Below are 13391 nucleotides of genomic sequence, written 5' to 3' on the forward strand. Positions count from 1 at the left end.
AAGAGGTTGAAGAGGACTGGATGGATACAAATATTATGCCCCTGCTCAAAAATGAGAGAGGACTTAACCCAGTTAGTAAGGCCAGTGAACCTAATTTTGATAGAAACAGAGAAAATAGGAGCAGTACTAGGCCCTTCAGCCCTTCGAACCTTCTCCGCCATTCATTATGAGCATGGATGATCATCCAACTCAGTAGCCTTTAATCCCTTTAGACCAAAGAGCTATATCTAACTCCTTCTTGAAAACATTCAACATTTTGGCCTCAACTGCTTTCTGTGGTAGCGAATTCCACAGGCTCACCACTTTCTGGGTGAAGTAATTTTTCCCCATCTCAGTCCTGAAAGGTTTACCCCGTATCCTTAGACTATGACCCCTGGTTCTGGACTCCCCAACCATCGGGGACATCCTTCTTGCATCTACCCTGTCAAGTCCTGTTAGAATTTTATAGGTTTCTATGAGATTTCCCCCTCTCTCTTCTGAACTCCAGCGAATATAATCCTAACTGACTCAATCTCTCCTCATAAGTCAGTCCCACCATCCCAGGAATCAGTCTGGTAAACCTTCGCTGCACTCCCTCTATAGCAAGAACATCCTTCCTCAGATAAGGAGACCAAAACTGCACACAATATTCCAGGTGTGGCCTCATCAAGGCGCTGTGTAATTGCAACAAGACATCCCTGCTCCTGTACTCAAATCTTCTCGCAATGAAGGCCAACATACCATTTGCCTCCGTTACCACCTGTTGCACCTGCATACTTTCCTTCAGCGACTGGTGTACGAGAATACCCAGGTCTCGCAGCATATACCCCCACCCCACTGCCCCCTCAGTATAGAGCCGTTCAAATAATAATTTGCCTTCTTGTTTTGACTACCAAAGTGGATAACCTCACATTTCTCCACATGATACTGCATCTGCCATGCATTAGCCCACCCACACAACTTGTCCAAATCACCCTGAAGCATCTCTGCATCCTCCTCACATCTCACCCTCCCACCCAGTTTTGTGTCATCTGCAAACTTGGAAATATTACATTTGGTTCCCTCATCTAAATCATTAATGCATATTGTGAATAGCTGGGGTCCTAGCACCAATCCCTGCGGTACCCTACTAGTCACTGCCTACCATTCAGAAAGAGACCCATTTATCCCTACTCTTTGTTTCCTGTCCGCCAACCAATTTTCTATCCATCGCAATACACTACCCCCAATCCCATGCACTTTAATTTTACATGCTAATTTCTTATGTGGGACTTTTTCGAAAGCCTTCTGAAAGTCCGGATAAACCACATCCACTGGCACCCCCTCATCAACTCTACTTGTTACATCCTCGAAGAATTCCAGTAGATTTGTCAAGCATGATTTCCCTTTTGTAAATTCATGCTGCCTCTGCCTGATACTACCACTGTTCTCCAAGTGCTCTGCTGTAAAATTTTTCATCATGGACTCGAGAATTTTCCCCACTCCCGATGTCAGGCTGACTGGTCTATAATTCGCTGCTTTCTCTCTACCTCCCTTTTTAAATAGTGGGGTTACATTAGCTACCCTCCAATCTGTATAAACTGTTCCAGAGTCTATAGAATCTTGGAAGGTGACCACCAATGCATCCAATATTTCTGGAGCCACTTTATTAATTATTCTGGCATGTAGATGATCAGGCCCTGGGGATTTGTCGGCCTCCAATCCCATCAATTTTCCCAACACCATTTCTCTACTGATACTGATTTCTTTCAGTTCCTTTCTCTCACTAAGCCCTGTGTTCCTCAACAATTCTGGTATGATATTTGTGTCCTCCTTTGTGAACACAGAACCAAAATATGCATTTAATTGGTCAGCCATTTCCCTATTCCCCATAATAAATTCCCCTGTTTCTGACTGTAAGGGACCTACATTTGTTTTCATCAATCTTTTTCTCTTCACATACCTATAGAAACATTTACAGTCAGTTTTTATGTTCCCCGCAAGCTTGCTCTCGTACTCTATTTTCCCCTTCTTAATCAACCCCTTGGTCCTCCTTTGCTGAATTCTACACTGCTCCCAATCCTCAGGTCTGTTGTTTTTCCTGGCAAATTTATATGCCTCTTCCTTGGTTCTAATGCTTTCTCTAATTTCCCTTGTCAGCCATGGTTTGGCTACCTTTCCTGTTTTACTTTTGCACCAGAAGGGATAAACAATTGTTGCAGTTCATCCATGCATTCTTTAAATGTTTTCCATTGCATATCCACCGTCATCCCTTTCAGTAACGTTTCCCAATCCTTCATAGCCAACCCGCGCCTCACACCTTTGTAGTTTCCTTTATTAAGATTCAGGGCCCTTGTCTCAGAATCAGCTACGTCACTCTCCATCTTGATGAAGAATTCTATCATACGATGGTCGATCTAGGGGTCTTGCACCACTCGATTGTCAATTATTCCTCTCTCATTACACAATATGATGGTGGGGAACATTTATAGCTGTAATAATGCACAAGAAAATACATGATGAATTGGAAAGTTTGGGTTCAAAAATAACAACAAGCACTGATTTGTTAAAGGAAAATCATGTTTGAGAAACTTTATTGAGTCAGTTAATAAGGGTAGATGAGGGTTAACGTCATGGAAATTAATTTTAAAAGGCTTCTGATAAAGTGCCACATAAGAGACCAATTATCAAATTTGAAGCCCATAGCATTGAAGTGGGAGTGGCACAGATGCAACAGGCGATGGGGCATAAAGCAAATTGGAGAAGTGAACAGTGTTCTTCAGGCAGAAGGAAAGTTTATAGTGGTATACCCCAAGGACGATATTAGCATTACAGCTGTTTTTGATCACAGAATCACAGAATAATACAGTGCAGAAGAGGCCCCCCGGCCCATCGAGTCTGCACCGATGCATTAAAACACCTGACCTGTCTACCTAATCCCATTTTCCAGCACTTGGCCCATAGCCTTGAATGTAATGATGTGCCAAGTGCTCATCCAGGTACTTTTTAAAGGATATGAGGTATCCTGCCTCTACCACCCTCCCAGGCAGGGCATTCCAGACGGTCACCACCCTCTGGGTAAAAAAGTTCTTCCTCAAATCCCCCTAAAACCTCCCGCAACTCACCTTAAACTTGTGACCCCTCGTAACTGACCTTCAACTAAGGGGAACAGCTGCTCCCTATCCACCCTGTCCATGCCCTTCATAATCTTGTACACCTCGATCAGGTCACCCCTCAGTCTTCTCTGCTCCAGCGAAAACAACCCAAGCCTATCCAACCTCTCTTCATAGCTTAAATGTTCCATCCCAGGCAACATCCTGGTAAATCGCCTCTGCACCCCCTCCAATGCATTCACATCGTTCCTCTAATGTGGCGACCAGAATTGCACACAGTGCCCCAGCTGTGGCCTTATTAAAGTTCTGTACAACTCCAACATGACCTCCCTGCTTTTGTAATCTATGTCTCGATTGATAAAGGCAAGTGTCCCATATGCCTTTTTCACCACCCTATTAACCTGCCCTTCTGCCTTCATAGATCTATGGACAAACACGCCAAGGTCCCTTTGTTCCTCAGAACTTCCGAGTCTCAGGCCATTCATTGAATACTTCCGTGTCACATTACTCCTTCCAAAGTGTATCACCTCACACTTTTCAGCGTTAAATTCCATCTGCCAATTTTCTGCCCATTTGACCATCGCATCTATATCTTCTTGAAACCTAAGACACTCCATCTCACTCGGCTAATCTTTGTGTCATCCGTAAACTTACTTATCCTACCCCCCACCTAGTCATCTATGTCGTTTATATAAATGACAAACAATAGAGGACCCAGCACAGATCCCTGTGGTACGCCACTGGACACTGGCTTCCAGTCACTAAAACAGCCATCTGTCATCCCTCTCTGTCTCCTACAGCTAAGCCAGTTTTGAATCCACCTTATCAAGTTACCTTGTATCCCATGTGCATTTGCTTTCTTGATAAGTCTCCCATGTGGGACCTCGTCAAAGGCTTTGCAGAAATCCATGTAAACTACATCAACTACACGACCCTCATCTGCACACCTGGTCATATGCTGAAAAAATTCAATAAATTTGTTAGGCATGATCTCCCTCTGACAAAGCTATGCTGACTTTTCCTAATCAAATTTTGCCTCTCCAAGTGGTGACAGATTCTCTCCTTCAGAATTTTCTCCAATAGTTCCCCTACCACTGACGTGAGACTCACTGGTCTGTAGTTCCCTGGCTTATCTTTACAACCTTTCTTAAATAGTGGGACCACATCAGCTGTTCTCCAGTCCTCTAGCACCTCCCCCGTGGCCAGAGAGGAATTAAAAATTAGGGTCAGAGCCCCTGCAATCTCCACCCTCGCCTCCCACAGCATCCTGGGACACAAATCGTCCGGACCTGGAGATTTGTCAACTTTTAAGCCTTCAAAAACCTTCAGTACCTTCTCACTCGCTATGACAAATTGATGAAGAATCTCACAGTCTCTCTCTAGGTTCCATATCTACATCCTCTTTCTCTTGGGTGAAGACAGATGTGAAGTATTCATTCAACACCCTACCAATGTCCTCTGGCTCCACCCACAAATTTCCCCCGGGTCCCGAATGTGTCCGACTCTTTCTTTGGTTATCCTCTTCCCATTGATATACTTATAGAATATCTTGGGATTTTCCCTACTTTTACCAGCCAGTGCTTTCTCATATCCCCTCTTTGCTCTCCTAATTGCTTTCTTAAGTTCCATCCTACACTTTATGTACTCCACTAATGCTTCCGTTGATTTGCTCTCCTTGTATTTGCTAAAAGCCTCTCTTTTCCTTCTGAATGTTTCTGGTCATCCATGGTTCTCTGGGCTTGTTGCTCCTACCTATTACCCTCGATGGAACATGTTGGGCCTGTACCCTCCCCATTTCTTTTTTGAATGCCCCCCACTGCTCTTCTGCAGATTTCCTGACAAGTACCTCTTTCCAGTCTATCGTGGCCAGATCCTGCCTTATTTTACTAAAATTCGCTCTCCCCCAATTCAGAACCTTTTTTTTTGCAACTTGTCTATTTCTTTCTCCATAACAAGCTTAAATTGTACCATGTTGTGGTCGCTATCACCAAGATGCTCCCCCACCAACACATCAACCACCTGTCCGGCTTCATTCCCCAGAATTAGGTCCAGCACTGCACCTTCCCTTGATATATATTTATGACATGGATTTGAGTCGAAAGGGCATAATTTCAAAACTCGCAGAAGAATCAAAGCTGGAAATGTAATAAATGGGAGATAATACACTTCAGGTGGATATAGACAAATTGATGAAATGAACATCAGTAAAGCAATGTATTTTTGAAATAAGAATGAGGAGAGTCAATATGAATGAATATTGTACAATTTTAAAGGGATTACACGAACAGAGAGATTTGGAGGCTGACGTGCTCATATATTTGCAGATGGCAGGATAAGCTAATAAGGATCCAAGAGCGGATGACTATCAAGTCCAAAAGCAAGGACATAGGCGAACCTTGCACAAATCAATGGTTGGCATCAACTGGAGTATTGTATTCAATTTTTACCATCACAATTCAAGGCCTTCGAGAGACTACAGAGGAGATTTAATGGAATTAAACTCGGGATGTGGGACTTTAACTATCTGGAGAAAGTGGAGAAGCCGAGACCATTTTCTTTCGTGCACAGAAGATGAAGGGAGATTTGACAGAGATGTTCAGTATTATGAGGGTTTTGGACAATGTAGATAGGTAGAAATTGTCTCCACTGAGAGAAAGGTGGGAAACCAGAGGGAATGATTTCAAACAACTATTGTTTACACAGTGAGTTGTTATAAAATGGATGCTTTTCCTGATATGGTGATGGCAGCAGTTTCAATAGTAACTTTCAAAATGGATTTGAATGTTTAAAGAGGAAAAAAGTAGCAAGTCTCTGTGGAAAGAATAGGCAAGTGGAATTAATTGGATAGCTTTTTAGATTCTGCGATACTATCCAAGGATTGTCTTAGTAACAGTATCCATTGAGGTCGCATTGGAGTTCGAAGCTATAGTTCAAACCTTTCAAGAATAATATTGATGTTGTTCTGAATCATACGACATAGAACACTACAGCCTATAGGCAGAGAAGATTTTAATCTCACCAACAAGCGATGCATTGGAACCGAAGTTGCAGTGTCTAAATCACTGGACTGCCCCGATATTGCGTTGGAAACTGATGTGGATTGATGCTGTTGAATGTCCGGGGAGATGGTTACATTCTCTCTTGTTGAAGATGGTAATTGCCTGGCACTTGTGTGATGTGAATGTTACTTGTCACCTATCAGTCCAATCCTGTATGTTGTCCAGGTCTTGTTCCATGCAGATATGGACTGATTCAATATCTGTGAAGTTATGAATGGTACTGAATACTGTTCAATCATCAAAGAACATCCTCATCTGACCTTATGTTGGAGTGAAAGTCTTTGATGAAGCAGCTGAAGATGCATGGGCCCAGGACACTACCCTGACACGGCTGAGAACAGCAGCCAAAAATAGAACTCTGCCTACATGAAAGCGGAGAATAAGGCCGAAATGTAATAGAGAAAAGCGAAGATGTCACACTGGCACCTTCATCACATGGATTACAGGATGCATGAAATAAGTTCACTGCATGATGAAGAATGTCATGTTATTCTCTCTGACAAATTCGTGACTCACACTCCATTTGTTACACCAGTATCTGACCCGCTGTTCTAACAGTTCAAACTAATATGGGTGTACTGTAGCAAAGGTGGAATTGGGATTATCACCGGGTCTTCATGAAGGCAGCAAAATTGGGTCCCGAGTGGTGATAGGGCTCCCACAGCCTCACAACGATCTCTGTAAAACACAATCATACAGCACAGAATGAGGCCATTCGGTACATCGTGCCTGCCTGGGCTCTGAAAGACCAATCCAATTAATGCCACTCTGCTGATCTTTCTCCTCAGTGATTTATTTTCCTTTTCAAATATACATCTAATTACCTTTTGAAAGGTATATTGAATGTACTTCCACTAAACTTTCATGTAGCGCATTCCAGATCATCATAACTTGCTGTGTAATACAAATTCATTTCAACTTTTCTGGCTCCTTTGGCAATTATGTAAAATTTATGATCTCTGGGCACCGATCCACCTACAAGTGGAAACAACTTTTGCTTACTCTATCAAAATTACTCAGAATTGTTAAGACCAGGTGAGAAAGATGTCTGGAGTTCCCTTTCTGCCTTCACCTGGTCTTATCACAACAGGGTTTCATTTTAAACACACTGTTTTATTGGTTGCAGTATTATTGAATGCATTCTATCATTATGGGCTTTTTTTAGATTTAGATTTAGAGATACAGCTCTGAAACAGGCCCTTCGTCCTACCGAGTCTGTGCCGACCATTAACCACCCATCTATGCTAATCCTGCACTAATCCCATATTCCTACCATATCCTCACCTGTCCCTATATTCCCCTGCCACCTACCTATACTAGTGGCAATTTATAATGGCCAATTTACCTATCAACCTGCAAGTCTTTTGGCTGTGGGAGGAAACCGGAGCACCCGGAGGAAACCCATGCAGACACAGGGAGAACTTGCAAACTCCACACAGGCAGTACCCAGATTTGAACCCGGGTCGCTGGAGCTGTGAGGCTGCGGTGCTAACCACTGCGCCACCCCTTGCCCCACTCAAGGGTTATGTGGTTAGAGTCATAGAGCACAGATACAGGCCCTTCGGCCCATCGTATCTGTGCTGGCCATCAAGCCCCTAACTATTGCAATCTCATTTTCCAGCACTTGGCCTATAGCCTTGTACGCTATGACGTTTCATGTACTCATCTAAATACTTCTTAAATGTTGTAATGGTTCCTGCCTATACCACCCCTTCAGGCAGTGTGTTCCAGATTCCAACCACCCTCTGGGCGAAAACATTTTTCCTCAAATCCCCTCTAAACCTCCTTCCCCTTACCTTAAATCTATGCCCCCTGGTTATTGACCCCTCTGCGAAGGGTATCATGTCCCCCCTCATCCTTTTCTTCTCTAAGGAAAACAACCCTAGCCTTTTTAGTCTCTCTTCATAGCTGAAATGCTCCAGCCCCGTCAACATCCTTCTGAATCTCCACTGCACCCTCTCCAGGTCAGTCACATCCTTCCTATAGTGTGGTGCCTAGAACTGTGCACAGTGCTCCAGCTGTGGTCCAACTAGCGTTTTATACAGCTCCATCATAACCTCCCTGCTCTTATATTCCATGCCTCAGCTAATAAAGGAAAATATCCCATATGCCTTCCTAACCACCTTATCTACCTGTGATGCTGCCTTCAGTGATCTATGGACAATTGCACCAAGGTCCCTCTGACCCTCTCTGCTTTCTAGGGTCCTACCATCCATTGTATATTCCCTTGCCTTGTTATTCCTCCCAAAATGCATCACCTCATACTTGTCAGGTTTAAATTCCATTTGCCACTGCTCCTCCCATCTTACCAGCCCATCTCTATTGTCCTGTGATCTAAGGCTTTCCTCCTCACAATTTACAACACCACCAATTTTCATGTCATCTGCAAACTTACTTATCATACTTGCTATATTCATGTCTAATGCACACTACAAACAGCAAGGGTCCCAGCACTGATCCCTGTGGTACATCACTGGTCACGGGCTTCCACTCGCAAAATCAACCCTCGACCATTACCCTCTGTTGCGTGCTACTAAGCCAACTTTGGATCCAAATTGCCTTGGATCCCATGGGTTCTTACCACCTTAACCAATCTCCCATGTGGCACCTTATCAAAAGCCTTACTGAAATCCCTGTAGACTACATCAACTGCTTTCCCCTCATCTACACATCTGGTCACACCTCCTCGAAAAATTCAAACAAATTAGTTAGACACGATCTCCCCTGACAAAGCCGTGCTGACTATCGCTGATTAATTCTTGCCTCTCCAAGTGGAGATTAATCCTGTCCCTCAGATTTCCATCAGATTTCTTTCTTCACTGAGTGGGTGTGTCCTCATTAACAATACAGGTTTTCCCTTTAGTTTCCAGCAGTCAGCTTTTAAATGCCCTGCTTTATTACAATAGCAGCACACAGATCTCCAGGTCTCTCTCTTGCTCACAGCACCTTCCTTCCTGGCTGGAGGAGGGCCCCCATGTCTCTTGCTTTTCTTTCTTTCCCAGGACTGCTGGGGCTCCTATCACCTTCCCATCTTTTGCCCTTTTCGGATTTGTGCGGGTGACTGGGAAAAGGTTCTCCCCGGGAATCCAACATATAAATTAAAGTAAACTCGTCGGGCAGAACAGCCACTTGCTTGGCTCTCTGGACCTGCTGCTCCTCTACATGGGTCTTTATGGAGAGTGGGAGAGAGTTTTTAAATTCCTCCAACCAAACTACTGCCCTGAGATTCTCATAGCTGAGCTTTAAGAGCCCTCAGGCGCTGGTCAAAAGCCAGCTTCTTGCTTCTTTCAAACTGCAGATAAGTTTGATTAACTTTCTTCTTAAGGGTTCTAAACTTCTGGCGATCGGCTTTGGGTACTAATTCATCTGCCCCGAGAATTGCATTTTTGGCCAGTTCATAATTTGATGAACTCTCATCTGGCAACAGGAAATAAACCTCATGGGCTTTTCTGGTCAGCTTGCTTTGTAGTACAAGAGGCCATGTTTCAGCTGGCCATTTTAGCTGCCTTATCAGTTTCTCAAAGGACACAAAATACCTTCTACAATTTCCTCATTGAATTTCGGAATTAGCTGAGCTAGTTTAAACAATTTTGTATCTGGCCCTGAATTATGCCTCTCCATATTGGCCTTGCTTTCACTGGGGTTACTCTGTTGGCCCCTAGTTAGCTCAAGCTGCTTCAGCTCTCTTTCTTCATATTCTTTCTGGAATATTCTCTCTCTTTCCCCTCTCTCTCATTCCTCCTCCTGTCTTTCATTTTATCCACTTTCCTTCTGGAAGGTGCTTTCTTTCTCCGTCTCTCTTTCCTCAAATTCAAGTTTCCTCTGTTCCAATTGTATCTTTGCCAGCATTACCCTGTCGGAGTCTGCTTCGAACCCTGTTTCTGTTTCCTCTGATCCAATGGTTGGCCACTGGTCTTAGGAGGTCCGACTTCCTAGCCTTGCCATGTACAGTGATCCCACAATGCTCAGCCATTTCCCTCAACTCCTCCTTAGACAGTGCTTTTAACTTATCCCAAGTTACTTCACCCTGGCTTGGAGAGCTACTCGCTTCAGTTGCAGAGATGTTAGTATTCAAGCACACACAACCACAAGCAAACCTATTTTGAAATCTTGCTCCAATTTGACTGGGAACAATTAGGCTTCCCACTTCCAATTTATTTCGTTTGTCTGTGGGTCAATTCCAGACGCTAGCACCCAAAGTTCTGTTACAACCAGGTGGGAAAGAGGTCTAGGGTTCCGTTTCAGCCTTTAACTGGTCTTACTGCAACAGGATTTAATTTTAAACGCACTGTTTTTAGCTCCCCCTTGTTGAATCCTTGTTCACCGTTCTCCAGTTATAAGGCAAAGAAACCAGCACAAACAGGCTTCCTTAGGTTTAAAGAAGAAAAGTTGAATTTTATTAAACTTAAACTGTAATTCGGTTAACGCCTTTGGATGCATGACACACGCATGCTAACATGTACATGCGATACATACACGCAGATAGAGACAGAAAGAAAACAGAAGAAATAATGTGGAAAAGTTTAAGGCAACTTCTAAGGAGGTTTTTTGTGTTACGATTGTTTGAGCTCACTGTAGTGTCCTTTTATTGTAGGTAGATCTTGCTTTTCGTTGGGACCTAGTATTCTTCTTAAACCTTGTTCACTGTAAGAGACTTATCTGTCTTGGGGTTCATGTGTCTTCAATGGATTTCGAGTTCCATGAGAAAGAGATGGGAGCAGGCAGACAGGAGAGATCTTCTCAGTCCAGGAGCATTTTGCTTTCTGCACAAACTGTTGGTCCAATTTCAAATAACTCAGGTTGCCCAGCAGGTTAGTCATGTGACTAGCTGGTTTGACAATGTCCATTTCTATATTCGACCATCTTAGCAGTCATCCTGGAATGCGAGCTACCAGTATCCTCAGCATCTGGTGATCAAAAGTCCATTGTGTTTGAATGTGTCAGGGAATGGCTGCTTTGTCCTTTCAAACTTTGCAAATGTCTTTCCAGACACAGCTGGATTGCGATTTCAAAAAAGCACATTTCATTTAAAGGGTCCTGAGAAACTTAGTAAAATCGCCCCTTTTTTGGGATCCCAATAAACATGTGATTCTTTTCTGGGGAAGTTTCTCTTCCATTTCCCAATTTCCGTGGTTGCCTAAGTTCTTTGTTCCTGTTGAGGTAGATGCAGGTTGATGTTAGTAAACGAAGGCAGCCTCACTGCAGGCTTGAGAGTGGGGTGGTGGGGGGTGGTGGACAGTGGGGGAGGGTCCTCCTCCGTAGGCAATCTGTGGCCCACAATGGGCCTCCAGTGGCAAAAACTGCCCCTCTGCTAACCCAATTCCAACTTCAAAGATCACCAGCACCCATCTCACCAGCGCCAACTTGACTGGCCCCATCGACTCTGCCTCACTTACCTGGGGTCCAGAGATTCAGCGGTGGACCCAGTCCCGGGCCTCTTGTACTACCAGCAATGGCCACCACTCCCAGTGGCGCCCTGACTGGCCAGCAGCTCTTGGAGGCTGGATCATCGTGGACGAGGATCCTCAGCGTCTGGTGGACGAGAATACAGGAGTGTGGTTGATAGAGAGAAACTATATTCACTTGTTGAGGAGTCTAGTACTAGGGAGCACAATCAAAAAATTAGAGCCAGACCTTTCAGGAGTAAATTAGGAAACATTTCTTCTTACAAAATGTGGCAAACGTTTGGGGAAGAATTTCTGAAATGTGTTCAGGAGAACTTCCTTGATCAGTATTTTTTTTCATTCATTCCTGGGATGTGGACATTGCTGGCTAGGCCAGGCCAGCATTTAGTGCCCATCCCTAATTGCACTTGAGAAGGTGGTGGTGAGCTGCCTTCTTGAACCGCTGCAGTCCATGTGGGGTAGGTATACCCACAGTGCTGTTAGGAAGGGAGTTCTGGGATTTTGACCCAGTGACAGTGAAGGAACGACGAAATAGTTCCAAGTCAGGATGGTGTAGGGCTTGGAGGAGAACTTGCAGATGGTGGTGTTCCCATGTATCTGCTGCCCTTGTTCTTCTAGATGTTAGAGGTCACTGGATTGGAAGGTGCTGTCTAATGAGCCTTAGTGAGTTGCTGCTGTGCATCTTGTAGATGGTACACACTGCTGCCACTGTGCGTCAGTGGTGAAGGGAGTCAGTGTTTGAGATGGAGTGCCAATCAAGCGGGATGCTTTGTTCTGGATGGTGTCGAGCTTCCTGAGTATTTTTGCAGCTTTTCCCATCCAGGCAACTGGAGAGTATTCCATCACATTCCTGACTTGTGCCTTGTCGATGGTGGACAGGCTTTGGGGAGTCGAGAGGTGAGTTACTCGCCACAGGATTCCTAGCCTCTGACCTGCTCTTGGAGCCACGGTATTTATATATGGCTACTCCTGTTTAGTTTCCAGTCAATAGTAACCCCCAGGTTGTTGATAGTGGAGGAATCAGTGGGGGTGGGTGGGGGGCACTAGAAAGGAGGCATTGCTGGATCTGGTTCTGCAGAATGAAGTCGGCCAAGTGGACAAGTGTCTGTAGGAAGCACTTGGGTAAGAGTGATCATTGTATTAAAGTTTAGACTAGTAATGCAGAAAAGCAGGGAAGAATGTAAGGTCGAATGTCCAGATTGGAAGAGGGCTAATTTCAATACCATGAGGAGGGATCTAGCCAGGATAAAATAAAACCAAAGATTGATAGGAAAACTGTAACAGAACAATGGGTTATCTTTAAGGAAGACACACCTCAGGTGCAGGCTAGGTACATTCAAACAAGTACAAAAGATAGTGGACAGATTGTAAGAGCTTTTATAAGTATATAAAAAGGAAGAGAATAGCTAAAGTTAACAAAGACAGGAGAAGTTATCATGGGGAATGAGGAAATGGCAGAGACATTGAACAAATATTTTGTGTATGTCTTCACAGTAGAAGACACAAGTTCCATACCAGAAATATAAGGTAACCAAGGGGCTAAAAAGAGTGAGGAAATTAATATTAGCAGAGAAAGAAATTTGGAGAAACTTAATGGACTAAAATCTGGCAAATCCCTGGGACCCAATGGCCAACATCCTCGGGATGCACAGACAGTGGATGCGCAAGCTATTATTTTCCAAAATTCTTTAGATTCAGGAATGGTCCATCAGATTGGAAGTTGGCAAATGTTGCACCACTTTTCAAGAAAGGAGGGAGAGATAAAACCATGAACTGCAGGCCTGTTAGCCTAACATCAGTTGTTGGAAAAATGCTGGAAGCTATTATGAAGGAAATCTTACTATGCTTTTCAACTG

Source organism: Heterodontus francisci, chromosome 17 (assembly GCF_036365525.1).
Source record: "Heterodontus francisci isolate sHetFra1 chromosome 17, sHetFra1.hap1, whole genome shotgun sequence".
NCBI lineage: Eukaryota > Metazoa > Chordata > Chondrichthyes > Heterodontiformes > Heterodontidae > Heterodontus > Heterodontus francisci.